Here is a 15,520-nt window from a genome sequence, read left to right on the forward strand (position 1 = left end):
TGAGGGAATGATTTGTATATTGAGGATAAAGTCAAAACATTTAAAACTCAACTTTGATCTTGAACCAAATTTCAGAGAAAATGATGAAGCTGCTGTAGCTCCATCTGGCATCATCGGCTGTTTCTTTTGGATTTGTTGGATTTATTTAATTGTTTTTCATCAGTCACATGTTACTGGCTGAGGACCACATGGCCAGATTAATTTGTTACTGGGGTCACTGGGGCAACTCTCAGGTAAGTGAAATCAAGGGGGCAAAAACAGGAGGGGGTGCTGCAGCATCAAAAAGGTCAAATCAGCAGGGGTCAAAGGCAGGAAAGACACACAGTTGGCATCTTGTTGATCAAGGAGTTGTTCCCAGACATCACTTGATTACCAAGTCTCTACCCAAATGTGTATTTTCTTCTTCACCATGTAAAATGACGGAGCGGGGTCAGTGGATGCTGAGGCACGTAGTGCGCAGAGGTCGCCAACTTTCTGCAGAGTCAATCGCTACAGACCTCCAAACTCCATGTGGCCTTCAGATTAGCTCAAGAACAGTGTGTAGAGAGCTTCATGGAATGGGTTTCCATGGCCGAGCAGCTGCATCCAAGCCATACATCACCAAGTGCAATGCAAAGCGTTGGATGCAGTGGTGTAAAGCACACCGCCACTGGACTCTAGAGCAGTGGAGACGCGTTCTCTGGAGTGACGAATCGCGCTTCACCATCTGGCGATCTGATGGATGGGTCTGGGTTTGGCGGTTGCCAGGAGAACGGTACTCGTCTGACTGCATTGTGCCAAGTGTAAAGTTTGGTGGGGGAGGGGGGATTATGGTGTGGGGTTGTCTTTCAGGAGCTGAGCTTGGCCCCTTATTTCCAGTGAAAGGAACTCTGAATGCTTCAGCATACCAAGAGATTTTGGACAATTCCACGCTCCAAACTCTGTGGGAACGGTTTGGGAACGGACCCTTCCTGTTTCGACATGACTGTGCACCAGTGCACAAAGCAAGGTCCATAAGGACATGGATGAGAGAGTTTGGTGAGGATGAACTTGACTGGCCTGCACAGAGTCCTGACCTCAACCCGATAGAACACCTTTGAGATTAATTAAAGCCGAGACTGAGAGCCAGGACTTCTCGTCCAAATGCTCTTCTGGAAGAACGGTCAAAAATTCCCATAAACACACTCCTAAACCTTGTGGAAAGCCTTCCCAGAGGAGTTGAAGCTGTTACAGTTGCAAAGGGTGGACCGACGTCATATTAAACCCTATGGATTAAAAATGGGATGTCATTGGTAGGTGAGCCAATACTTTTGGTAACATAGTGTATATTGGGATATGAGGTGTTGGTCATATCGCTCAGCCCTAGTGCACACTGTGACCAACTTCATTACATTTCACTGTAAAGCTCCAGAGACAAACCAGTACAGATATACTGGAAATCTGGTCCCAGATTGTTTGGGACTGCATGTGTGAGCCCTGAAATACCAGATACAGCGGAAGGAAACGATGTTTCTTCTTGATCTTAGTGCAACATAATAATAATAATAATAATAATAATAATAATAATAATATTACATTTCATTTATAGAGGGCTTTTCAAGGTCCTCAAAGAAGCTTTACACAGACCAGAAGAGACAATAAAACATATAAAAACACTGAAAGATAAAAGACAAACGTTTTCTAGTACTGAACAAGGTCTTAAATATTCAAAATCTGCACCATCAGTTTGTCCCAAATATCTCATTATTGTTTTGAAGGTTAAACATCTCAACTTCCGGTGCTTTTTATCGTTTCTAACTTGACGTCGCTCACCTTCCTCTGCGTGAGCACGTCGTGCTGCTGCTGCCACGTGCACTGCAAAAAAATGTCAAGTTCATGTGACTTTATTTGCCATTTGCACAGGTACAGAGCGCCACATAGCACATTTAGAGAAAAAAACAGGATATATTATGCAAAATAAAACAGTATGAAAATGTCCAGAATAGTGTAATATATGGTGGTTATATGGAAAGATAGATGACCTAAATACTATCAATCAATATATATGTAAAAATCATTTCATCACATATTACAGGCTGCATGCAGCAGCAGAAGTACTCAGATCTGTTACTTAAGTAAAAGTAGAAATACCACAGTTTAAAAGTACTTGAATACTAAAAATACTGTTAAAGTCATCCATTCAAAATGTACATAAAGCAACAAAAGTAAAGGTATTCATTATGCAGAATGGCTCATCTCAGAATAATACAGTATATATTATATTATTGAATTATAATTATTGATGCATTCATGTGTAAACATCACTTTAATGTTGCAGCTGTAAAATGTGGGATTTACACTACTTTATATACTGCTGGAAACCTTACAGTAATCTATAATAATAAATCACAATCTATTAGTTGATTATATTTTGTATTAATAATCTGAATCTGCAAAGTAACTTATCAGATAAATGTAGCGGAGTAGAAAGTATAAAGTAGCATCAAGTAAAGTACAAATACCTCAAAATTTTACTTAAGTACAGTATTCCAGTAAATGTACTTTCCACCTCTGACAACATGTGAAGGTTTATCACGTGCTGCCTGTAAACACTCAGAGGAAATGAAATAAAACTATAAAAACAGGCTTTGTGTACATTTCTCAGCTGAAATACATTCATGGTTCCTCCGATATAACTAAGAAAAAGCTGTTAATGTTGTTTGTTGATATTTTTGTTGGGATGTATTTTAAATCTCAGCCTCTAGGAGCCGCTGCTGTTGGTGTTTTCTCACTTTACATTTTTCCCTCTAACATTAGAAGTAATGGGCTGCGGGCTTTGACATGTCTGGACTCGTCATTTTTTACAGCGGCCACCTTCTTCACCCGACGCACCGTGTTGATGTGAGAGGCTCAATATCCTCCATCCATCCATCCAGACTGCAGCCTGGATGGCCCAACTGCTCATTTCCATTTAAAACACATAGTCCTTAATCTTATCCAGCATGTAACCCGGGTTATTCTTCATTTGCAGCCCGGTTTTGGTGTTTCCCCCCCCCTATGGAGGACTAGTCAGGTCAGATCCACCGCCCTGCAGGCTGCCGGGGAGACGCGGAGCTCCACACCGACGGGAGTACACCCTGTTCGGGGTTGAAAAGGATGAAAATGCTCGGTGCTTCGGGCTCTGGAGGCTCATTTTGCGGTCATGTGAGCGCGGACGAGGCGCGTCAGCCTGTCGGTGATGATGGTGAGTGGCCGATTTACGCGCACCGTGCGTCTCTTTTGTCTCAAACACACACACACACTCACACGCGCGCACGCACACACACACACCTGCTGTCACACATGATGAACCGGCGATTTAAGGGGATTTTTGACGGGAGCAAGAGGCCTGGCTTCCGGATGGCGACAGTAAATATTTGGCTTTAATTGAGGTCAGTTGGCTTCGTGTGATGGATGAGGAGGTCGGTGATGTCTGACCCTGATGGCCGCATCGGGGTCGATCATCCAGTCACAGTCAATTGCTTCTCATTATAGCAGATGGATGGATGATAATGTGCTCAGCAGACAGACAGAGTTGACTTTATCCTTGATGTCTAGACCTGTGTTGGAGTTTGAGCTCTCCCAGGGGTCCCTGAAGGGGTCTCAAATAAACCGAGGAGCAGTTTTAAGCTCAGTTTAAGTTTAAATTCCTAATTATTCAGTGTGTCGACACGATAATTGAATTTTAAATGTATTTTCTGTTATTCTGGGTTTAATCTGGGATTCATGAACCAGGTTTACTGACTTATCTGGATAAGTTGTCTGATTAAACCTGCTTAAATCTGGAATTTTGGAGTATTAGTTGACATTTAAAGACTTCACTTTGAGTATTTTTGTATTTTTTGACATCTTATAGACTGCACGATTGAAGAGATTATCTGTTGGCTGAAATAAGTGAAATAATCTTAATTTGCAGCTGTAGACTTGATGTAAAGCAGACCCAGAACTCATCTTAAACTGGCTTCGTTTTAAAGGCCTCTGATGCACTCGGACTCTAAGGTTTTTAATTTGTTTCTATTTTCGGTTCATGGAAACGTATAAGCAGCTTTGGAGGTTGGAGACACCCACAGGTATTCCCAGCATACCCAGTCTAATTTCATCTTTATTTGATTAATCTGAAGTGAGGACAGTGAGAGAGGGATCTTCATGAAACATCCTGGATGAGTTAGTCCGAACTTTAGGACTTTTGGTCTAAGACGAAGAGTAAGCAGGTTTTTAATTTAGGTATTGATGAATATTTAATTTCATTAACACAGACTGGTCAACTGTCAACAATCAATTAATTCAAATTAATTTAGAAACATACTTAAACGATCCTGAGTCCATGCTAGTTACTTTTTTATGAATTACTCTTGCTGACTAAAGTATTTTTATTAACAGCAACAACCATTTTTATTGTCAGTCAACAGTGTTTGTTATGATATAAACCACTTCAACGGCAAACATCTGGTTTACGAGTCGCCTTTGAAGGCAGCATTAGTCCCTCAAACTGAGGCAGTTTTCTCTTAGATGCTATTTTGATTCGTATAATCATAGTGGGACAAATCCATCAGATACAGATTCAACCATTTCTACACCCATAGGGGCAGGAAGTACACAGGACCAGAATGCATTGCAGCCACACGTCAGGTAGAATTTAGATTAAAAGGACGTCTCAAGCACATTTCCAGCTCTATATTCTGGGGCTCTACTGGAATATCTTTGCATGGTTTACAATTAAAACTCCTTATTTATCTTCTACTGGTCCTTTATGCAACCCCTCAGTTCAGCCTCTGTCTGAAACAGGCCGTTTTAGCTCCTGTCTCTTTAAGATGAGCCCGCTCTGTTCTGATTGGTCAGTTTCAGGAAGCTTCCTCCGAAGCTTCGGAGGCTACGTGAACAAACTATAGCAGCAGGATTTCACTTCTTTTTCTCCTTCTTTACTCCAAATGTCAACTTCTCAAATCCATCCGTACATGTTGGAGCTGAACAACACATGGAAACACCTTAGCAACCACCTTAGCAACAAGCTTAGCAGCAAAAATTACAAATTGGATGGCCGTTTGTGTGAATGTGCAAACAATTAGTAGAGTTAACTTTGCAAAGGAGGCGTTCAGAGCAGGTTGAAGCCCTGACTTTTGACTTGCAGGCAGAATTTCTACATACATTCAGTTTTGGACCTTTGACCTTGTTTAACATCCAACATCAAAAACAGGATATAAATTACACAAAATCACAAAAAGCAGAGTATGTCCGTTTTAAGTAGCTTAACTCTTAGCTTTTTTTAAATGACAGGTGCAAGTTAACCGGATTCATGCTTCCTGGAGGTCCTTGAAAGGCATTCTGGGAAATGTAGGACATCGCTAGCAGCAGTTGAGACAGGTTAAAGAAGTCACTAAAATGCTCCCCGATGTGTTTTGAACATCACAAACTGAAGTTATGAAACAGTGAGAGGATGTCAGGAGCCGCTCAGACACTGCGAGCGGCTGCCTGATAAAAACCCAGCAGACCTTGAACGTGCTCCGCGAGCTCTTTGTGTATTCAATGCGTGTCAGACTGCCGTCTTATCAGCGCAGTCAGGCGGCACGACTCGGGCTCTGCAGCCCGCCGGGGGAATGAAAAACGCCACAACACGTTACTTCAGATCCACTAGTGGGTCAACATCTCCGGCATGGTGCTGCTCACACCAACCCCCCCCTCTCTTCCTCCTCCTCCTCACCCCTCCTCACCCCTCCTCACCCTGTCCTGTCTGTCTCAGTCTGACGTGGTGAAGTTTATTCTCTGGCTGTTAAAGCTTCACTATGATCTGATAAACGGCAGGTTTTTCTGTGCAGGTCCAGCTCCAGTTTGTGCCTCTTCCTGAGTCATTGATTTTTACATTTGAGACTTTTAAAAATAGATTTAAGTCACAGATATAAGAATCTGCTCCATAAAAGTCTGCAAAATGTCCATAATTTCCAGTCTCAGGCGATATGACCAACAGATAAAGATAAATATTTGTCATTTGATGAATTTAAAACAGTTATTTGCTTCTTATTCTGTTGCATTCATGTTCAGCGTCTGTTCCCACATTCCTTCACATGAACTGACCAGATGTGACTGTGTGAGTTCAGCCTCGATGAAGAGCTTCAGCTGTTGATAAAAACACACCGGTTGTTTTTTTCTCCTGTTTTTTTAATAGTTCCTACCTTCTCAGGTCTGCCGGCGGCGTCAGCAGCAGCCTGAGAAGCAGCCGGAAGCATCGTGTCCATGTCAGCGTTTTCCTCCGAGGCGTTCAGGGCCCTGCGGTGTGGTGCTTCACCGACGTGAGCTAATTAGTGTGAAATCTCAAACATTGAGCTGCAGGCTGTTGAAGGCCAGATGTTTGTTTAGAGTATTAGAGCACAGAGGCAGACTGAGCAGCCTGAGAAGAGTCTGCAGTCTTCTAATAACTGTCGTTGAAAGAAACTCACATTTTAAAAAACCTCCTTTTTATTTTGCTCTTCAGGTACAATTAAAAAGCACCAGTTGAGCTGAAAGGATAAAACCTCAGCAGGCTGTGAGCACAGAGGTCAAACTAGATTCTTTCAAGTGACAAAATGGAAATCAAAGCGCGCAAACTTCCTCTTCTGCTTCTCTCTGCTCGGCTTCATTATTCACGGCAGCTGGAGCTGCAGATAATTGGGGTCGATGGCAGCTCATGATCGCAGCTCCTCACGTTGGAAACCCCGCGAGCAGAATCGACCCTCCCGCTGCGTGATCACACGGGCCCGCGCTGTTATTGCAGCTGGCGTGTAAAAAGGCCGATCAGAGAGGATCATGGGTCGCTCCCGCACGTGTCTCTTAAGTGTAATCAAGTGTTTCTGCAGACGTTAATCAGCTTAATTTAGTGTTTTTTTATGAGCCAGAAAACGGTTGTGTTTGTTTCTGGCACGTACGGCGAAAAAAAAAAAATGAATCATGAAGTCAGATCTGAACAGATTGTTACAGCAGAGTTTATGATGATGGAGTACTGGTGGTGATTAGTGGTTTTGAGGGCGCTCTTATTGTGATGGATTGGTTGGCAGCGGTTTCCACTGTTGGCGTGTCCTCATAGATTTTCTTGCTGGTTCTCTGTGTTTGATGGTTTTGGTTTCTTCTGGGTTTGATCATCAATTTTTGTGAGCAGATTTGTGTTTTTGTCATTTGCTTGATTAAATGTATTGACATTGTTTTAAAATCATAGACTGTAGTAAAACATGGCCGTCTGTGATGTCACACAGACGTTTACTTCCTGCTGTCGTCTCTGGGCCTCGAGCTTCAGAGTCTCTGAACTCTGCTGGAGGTGTGAATTCCTTTATTTTGTGTTTTTATGATAGTGGGGGAGAACTTCTTTCACAGGTTGCTCTAAATCTGGAGATGTGGTGACTGTGAAGGCCAGAAGATTCACATCATTTTCATATTATGTTCTTTATGGAAACATCTGCATTCATTATATTTCTGTAATACTCTTTAATCTTTTAATCTCCACCAAGACAAACATTATAAGTAGTTTAATTAAAGCCTATAAGACACTAGAAGACTTTTAAAAGACTTTTAAAAGACTAAAGTCTGACATCCATCATATCTAAAGACACTGTGTCATAAGTCAGTGATTTGTAAGACTACAACTAGACTCCTTTTGAGATTATTTCCCTTCCTGCTCCTGGTGGGAATTTAAAAGAAGAGAAACTGTTGAACGATGGAGCAGAAACAGAAGCTGCTTTTGGCTACAGCTGCCCTTTTGTGTGCAGTGGTTTGTTATGAAAAACCAGCGATTTCTGTCCACTGTTTGTCCTTCTCCAGTCTATCATGGTACAAATATGAGGATGAGACAAAGAGGAGCTCTTATTCACCCGTTTCTCCTCCTTTTCTACAGTCCAAGTTTTTCTGTTGCACCTCCCCGTAGCGTCCGCCATCTTTACTGTCTACCTGGTTTGCTGCTTCCTGTTTGGTGCTGGAGAGAGTGAAACCTGTTGGTTGTTGACAATGTTCACATCATTGAACAAGACTAAAAACCGATAATATTATACATGTTTGATTTATTCAGAACGTCAAGATGAGAAAAAGACTGAAAGGCTGTTTAACTATGAAAAGAAGACAGATTGCATTTGTCATTTTTATAAAAGTTCAATAGACTGGCGACTGTATTGACTTTATAAGCATCACTGACACTTTTTTAAAGGTGTTTTATTTACCAAAGTCACATAATTAAAGCAAATAAAAATGTGTGTGATAAAATGTTCCCACCTAAAGATAAAACCGAGGATTTCAATTGGCCTAAAATCTCTGATGTCAGAAACGTTCACAGCTGGTGACTAATTGTAGTGTCGCTAAATGTTGGAAACTAGAATTTAAAAAGTTTAAACCTGATTTGGGCGGAAAAAGTCAAAAACTCCTCCAGATGAAGACAAGTGATGAACAGCTGGTGTGTTTTTACATCTGTTCAACATTCAAGATTCACTTTGTTGTTTCACATTGTTGGAAATTTGGATCAGACTTCCACCCAACGCTGCATCCATAGAAAACATTCACATACATAAAACATATCTAAGAACATAATAATACATAATAAAACAAACAATAAACAAGACAAAAAAAGACACACTGATGTTAAATAGATACAAACCTGGAAAATAGTCAACCATCATCCTTATTTCAAAATTTTATTGAAGTAGGGCTGTTACAACACCGTGCTATGTTCATGTTTTCATGAGGCTAGACCCTTCTTGTTTTACACTTCAGTGCGTGTGTTTTGAATGTTCATAGCTAACCTGGTGCCCAGTCCTTCTAACAGGGACGGGCTCGGGGTGAGCTGACCGGGGGTCGGTGCTGATGCTCAGTAGTTAAAAACACACCCATATGAATATTTTGTCTTGGTTATATGTTTAAATTATCTGTGGTCACTACACGGCCGAGCAGGCTGCCATTTAACATGCAAGGTAAAGTAGTTTTCCACCAATCATAGGATCTAAAGGTGCGTCCAGACTCCTTTCATTAATCCCAGGTTTAAGAGGACTCAGCTGTAGGCCAATGTTATTTTCTGCCACAACACGATTTAAAGAGTTTTCTATGTGTGTCAGGTTCTGCTGTTCCATTCGACCGACACATAATCAGACTAACACTGTGATTTTCTCAAAAAAAAACAAACAACTGTTGCCAATACTGCATATGACTGGGAAATTCCTTCACTGCGACAGCTCTAGAAGTCGAGATAAAAGAGTTTTAAATCTATTCAGTCGACAGTGTGGAGCTCTAAACCTCCTCCCTGACGGCAGTAGCTGGTACTCAGTGTGCAGCACACAGGATGAGTCTGTTATTTTAGTCACAAGTGTCGTTATTTTTTTCCTTTTGTGAATGTTTGGTGTAAAAAACCTCACAGATTTCTTGACATCACACTTCATCAAAACGAACTCTTCCAGCAGCAGTTTCTTGCTACTGCGACCCTGCGTTTACTTTTCTCCTCCATGGGAACAAACATCATTAATATTCCTGAGCGGATCCCTCAGGGCGGCGGCGGCGGCGGTGGCAGTGGCGGCGGAGGACGGGGGAGGAAAACAGCGAGCTGGTCGGCTCGGTCGGGGGATGTTCAGTCATACTGAGCAGCGGGATTAAGACGGTGTGAAAAAGAGAGGCCCTTTGTTGTAGGAGGGCGGCAGTTACATAAGAATGACTCTTCACCTACTAGAAGACAAACGAGGGTATTTATCTCCAACGTGCTGCTGCAGGACTGAAGACACCTGAGAGGAACCTGCAGGAAACAGATGAGAGTCAAGTCATGTGACGTCTCTTTTTTTTTGATTCAGACAGTCAGTCCTCAGTGTTTTTGTAAAAGGCCTGCCGCTGTTAATCCACAGCGCGGCCGACCTCGCCGCCGGCCGCCGCGGCAACGTTCAGCCGAATCTCATTATCTCTGTATCTGCGGTGAAGCGACCACACAGATACGAGGATTATCAGCACTGCTCAGACAGAGACGGATGTCCAGTGATCAGCGTGAAGACGATTAAACTGTCAGAGATTTTAACTTCTCAATCCTGGTTTTAAGTCAAATAAAAAAACGAGTTCAGGATGTGAAGGAAGAGTTGAGTTTCATCTCTACACCTGCTGATGAGATGATGGAGAAACTGTTGTCATGGTAAAGTTTTATGTCTAAACATTTCATACATCATGTGACCAGGATAAACAGAGTAAAGGGTAATTGCACAGACTTTTTGGAGCAGCTTTTCATGAGCAACATCATCTCTTTTAAAGCTGACACAAAGTCTTGATGCTGTGTCTTTTTAAATTATTTTTTTTGGGTGTTTACAAGGTTAAAATCTGACACCTGAATGTTTTGCTTTCTAGTTAAATCAAATCTTTTAGAGAATCAAGTCTCAAGTGAGTCAAATCTCACATCCAACAACAATTGAGCTGAAAAAATCTGTTAAATAATCTGTTAGTCGATCGACAGAAAACTGTTTAAGTCGTTTTTTTTCCCAAATTCTCTGTTTCCATCTTCTCCAGTTAAAGCTGGAAAACATGATGGAAATATGACATTTCTGTTTGTTTCATGTGTTCATTTGAGGAAAGTTAAAGTCTCCTCGTCGCCCCACACAGATCTGATGTTTTCAGTGACATCTATTTACATTTTTTCCACCTCAGCAAAGTGTAAAAACATTTTCATACACATTGTCAGTTTTTGGACTGTTGGTCAATCAAGAAGAAATCACTTTAGACACTTTTTGATGATCTTTTGCTGTTGTTTTGACTCCTTTTAGTCTGTTAACTATTACTTTTAACATATAACAGAGCCTGAGAAAGTCTTGTGCTTTGAGGCTATTTTTTTCAGTTAATCCATTTTTAAAAAAAATGTGTGAACGGTGGTGAACTAGAGGCTGAAGTTAATGTAGAAGCAGCTTTCGAGTGTCAGTTGCTGCTCACTCAGCAGTCTGTCACGGTGAAAATAGAATCTAACATGGACAAAGACCTCAGTGTCTTCTTCCTCCTCCCTTCTCCTCTTCCCCCTCTTCCTCTTCTCACCGATTCCCATCAGCAAAAATTCTCCACATTCTGTCCAATTGAGGGGAGGAGGGGGAAATGACAGCAGTCACACGTGGTCTTTATAACCGGAGCGGAGCCGTTCACTCACTGGTTGCAGCCTTATGTAACCTGCTCAGCGAGAGTCTGAGGAGGTGTGAGAACGCCTCGGCCTCTCGGCGCCGGCGGTCGTGCCTGATCTTTGCCGAGTCGTGCAGGTGTTTGTGGGTGAGAGCTGGCAAGTGCTGCAAATAATACTCATCTGAACAAGTCACGTAATGTTGTTCTGTTGTGAAAAAAGTTGTGAAACATGAGTCACCTTCTTCTAATTAACTTTTACCTTTTATGAGAACTTGATGATTTCTCCTTTTCTGACTTTCTGTATCTGAGCTTTTGTTCACTTCTTGTAGTAATTAATCTACCAGGAATCGTTTAATAAAAGAGAGAGACTTGATCTGTGAAGGCGCGAGATTTGAAGGGTTAGAGGGTTAGGGTTAGGGTTAGAGGGTTAGGGGTAGGGTTAGAGGGGTAGGAGTAGGGTTAGGGTTAGAGGGTTAGGGTTAGAGGATTAGGGGTAGGGTTAGAGGTTTAGGGTTTTAGGGTTAGGAGTAGGGTTAGGGTTAGGAGTAGGGTTAAGGTTAGGAGTAGGGTTAGGGTTAGGAGTAGGGTTAAGGTTAGGGTTAGAGGGTTAGAGTTAGGGTTAGGGTTAGAGGGGTAGGGTTAGAGGTTTAGGGTTAGAGGGTTAGGGTTAGGAGTAGGGTAAGGGTTAGAGGGGTAGGGTTAGAGGGTTAGGAGTAGGGTTAAGGTTAGGGTTAGAGGGTTAGGGTTAGGGGGTTAGGGTTAGAGGGTTAGGGGTTTAGGGTTAGAGGGTTAGGGTTAGAGGGTTAGGGTTAGGGGTTTAGGGTTAGAGGGTTAGGGTTAGAGGGTTAGGGGTTTAGGGTTAGAGGGTTAGGGTTAGGAGTAGGGTTAGGGTTAGAGGGTTAGGGGTATGGTTAGGGTTAGAGGGTTAGGGGTATGGTTAGGGTTAGAGGGTTAGGGTTAGAGGGTTAGGGTTAGGGGTTTAGGGTTAGAGGGTTAGGGGTTTAGGGTTAGAGGGTTAGGGTTAGGAGTAGGGTTAGGGTTAGAGGGTTAGGAGTAGTGTTAGGGTTAGAGGGTTAGAGGGTTAGGGTTAGAGGGTTAGAGGGTTAGGGTTAGGGTTATATATAATCCCTATAAATAATCTTTGGCCTTTCTCACACGTTAAACGCACAATATGTAATTTCAGCCGTTACATGTCTCTCAATCAAAACAATAATAAAAGACGGAGTGTGATGACGGTGTGAAGTAGTGAGGGATCATGGGAGTTGTTGTCTTCATTGTTAAACAACCAGCTTCTTCAGGTTAGGATTCCTTCAGTGTTCATCGTTCAGGATGTTTTTATCCGTAAAGGTCTCCTCTCCTGATTACAGGTAAAAACACCAAATAAAACAGTTTCATGTAAAAATTCAGTGTTTCTCTGACAATGCTCGGCGAGCACTGGACGTCTGGTGGGGGCTGTTAGCTGAGCTGCTGCTAACATTTGCTCAGCTAGTTTCTCTGATAACTTAACACTTCCAATGACTACAATCCTTCATCTGGTTAAAAGATACAGTTAAAAATGACCAAAATCTAAAAAGTTCATCATTAAAATGTGGCTTAAAACTGAATAAAAGTCCATTTATAACAGTTTCTGTTGAGTAACGCTGATGTATCATCTTGTGTGCGTACACTCTTTGGTATGACATCATTGACAGATGACCTAATGAAACGGGCCGTTACCTTGTAAATTGTTGGAAACATTTTAGATAATGTGAGTACACAACTCAGCAAAATATATAACATAGGTCTAGATGTTTTTAGACATTTTAATGCACTTATAACATCCTTTAAACTATACATTTATGCAGGTTTTTTGGGGAAAAAAGCTGAATGAAAATGATGCCAACAGATTCTGAATGTGGATCATTTTCCCAGTCACATAGGAACATAATGTCTGCTGCTGCATTCCTCAGATACCAGCCAGTAACAGTTGAAAATTCAGATTCATACATAAAAGTTTATGCAGGGAGACAAAATTGAAGGAAGAAAATCACCCGAGATTGCAGCCTCTGAATGTATTAAAGTAACAGTAATCTTGTGCAATATCAGAATAGTGTGTACTTGTATAGATGCTACTTTAAAATAGGTTTCCATCATCCATTATTCTACAATCCATCAATATTCTTGGTGTGGAAATAGATTCTTCAAAATGGAGCTCAGTAAAATGCTAATTTTACTGAAAAATCTACAAAAGTGCAAGAAAATATGCACCACACGTCCCTTCCTGCTACAATCTCTCTTTGTTTTAGCAAGTTGAGCTGCAAGTTTGGGTTAAAAATGAATTTACTGTGCAGCAAGAAGAATATTTCAGGGTTTTTGAAAGACCGCCAGGGACTTATTTACTAGAAGAAAAGAAGCGTTAAGCTCAGCGAGAGGCACAAACTGAATTGTAGTTTTATTTCTGTGTAAATTCCCAACATTCCCTGGAAAGCAGAATTCCTCCATCATGTCTCCAGCATCCCGTCCGTCCTGTCTCGTCCTGACCTGCCTGTCGTCAGAGCTTCTGTCTGTCCGTGACACGTGATGACACACACATGCCATCACGACCCTGCTGTCCACATCCACCCCCCCCCCCCCCCCCCCCCTCCTGCACACGGTCACGTTTCCACAGCAACCCCGGCCGGTATTGATTGACACGTACAGAGGGATGTGCCAGGTTATCGGCAGGGCGATTGACAACAACAACCTCTCTCTCTTTCTCTTTCTCTGTCCTCATCACTCTTTCCCGGAAGCTGGCGTGTAAACCGGTGACACGCTCGGTTCTTCCGCTGCGAGCTGGCACAAAATCGTCTCTGAGCCGGTCGTGAAACAGGGCCTGAATTTTTTTTTTTTTTTTTTTTTGGCAGCTCACCCGCCAGCCTGTTACCTTGGATGGCTCATGAATAACACTGCAAGACAGAGAGAGGTCTGTCTGCGTCATGTGCTCGCTCGCTCCGGCTCATTTTCTCATTAAAGCGCCGGCATTCAGACACGGTGAAGAGGAGAGAGAGAGACGTCGAGATTGAGGAGGAGTAAACATGTTGCAGGTCAGTGATGGAGAGAGGAGACGACGACGACGGAGGAGATTTAACTCCACGTCCGCTTGACTTTAAGATCAGATTGTTTTACTGAGTGTTGAAGCTGCAGGATTCACACGGACACAAAGCTGAGAAATTATTTAATATTATTATTTATTGTCTTTCAGTGGAAAGTTTTAGTTTTATACATTTGAAGAGAAGCATAGAAGTGACTGATTTGAACAGTTTCTTTCATGTTTTTCTTGTTTCATGTGATTTTTGCATGCAAACAAGAAGGTAATGTTCAGCTAAAGATTTTCTCAGACAAGTATCTTTATTTGTTGGTTTACTGATGAGTCTGCTGATCATTTTCTCAAATTAATGAATTGTTTGGTCCATAAAATGTCATAAAGCTCGAGACGACGCCATGAAATGACTCGTTTTGTTCGACTCAAGTCTGAAACCCGAAATATGTTCAGTTTATTGTCAAATAAGACGAAAGAAAAGCAGAACATTTGTTCAACTGAGAAGTGAATGATGATGTTTCAGCGGTTCATCAGTTAACACAATAGTTGCAGATTAATTTTCTGTTGATCAGATAGTCGTTGTCGCTCTGCATAGATGCATATCAGATTATTACTGGACAGACTCATCTTCCCCACAATGCATTGCTTCTCTTCAGATTGCACAATGGCGGAGATTTTGAACCAAGCTGTTAATATGTGACTTAATTAAGTTTTTTCAGGCGAGAAAGTAAGTGGTCAGTTTATCCAAATAACGTCTGTTTGGAGCCGCTGGCGGTTCAACATGTCGTCATGACGATGAGAACATGAACTGATCTGTATCGTCAGCTCTAATGTCTCCGCAGCATTTTGATATATATGATAAAATTCATTTTTGGAAGATAAACGTTTGTCTCACAGATTAAATCTAATAACTGAAGCTGCAACGTTAGTTTGTCTGAATGTAAAGTGAAGCTTCAGACAGAACAACAGCTGGAGATCAATATGAACAAATATCACCGCATTTACATAAATATAAATGTATTAAATGAAACAGATCAGTCTGTATTACATTTGTTTTATTTTATTAAGCTACATAACAGACTGAATAACATCATTTACTGCGTCTCTCTGTCAGTGATTTTATTTTGTTGTGAGATAAAGTGTCAGTGAAGCTTTGAGTTGAGATCAGATGTTTATTGTAAATTGTATTTTTTTATTATTATCATTTAGTTCCCTGTAGCAGTTATTTTAGAGTCAGACTGGAACAGCTGTGGTTTCATTTGCTCTAGAAACTTATTGTGGCCATGTGTCAATATTTATGGCACCTTATTGACTGAACAATCGATCAGTTTATAAAAATCATTATTGATAATCTGTCAGTAAGCTCAGGCTCTAAAGGAACAGTCCTCCTGT

At 41.6% G+C, this 15,520-nt stretch overlaps 1 protein-coding gene across 3 annotated transcripts in view; it reads left to right on the forward strand.

Moving 5' to 3' along the window:
* The first annotated feature begins 2,175 nt into the window (after nucleotides 1–2,175).
* The window catches only part of tmem198ab (transmembrane protein 198ab), a 28,860-nt gene continuing 15,515 nt past the window's right edge, over nucleotides 2,176–15,520 (forward strand). Inside the window, exons 1-2 of one of the 3 annotated variants that reach the window (XM_067582685.1) lie at nucleotides 2,176–2,859; nucleotides 2,990–3,202. The gene's annotated coding sequence lies outside the window, so the exon portion shown is untranslated. The other 2 variants (XM_067582684.1, XM_067582687.1) reach the window with 2 other exon arrangements.

This window comes from Thunnus thynnus, chromosome 24 (genome assembly GCF_963924715.1).
Source record: "Thunnus thynnus chromosome 24, fThuThy2.1, whole genome shotgun sequence".
Lineage (NCBI taxonomy): Eukaryota > Metazoa > Chordata > Actinopteri > Scombriformes > Scombridae > Thunnus > Thunnus thynnus.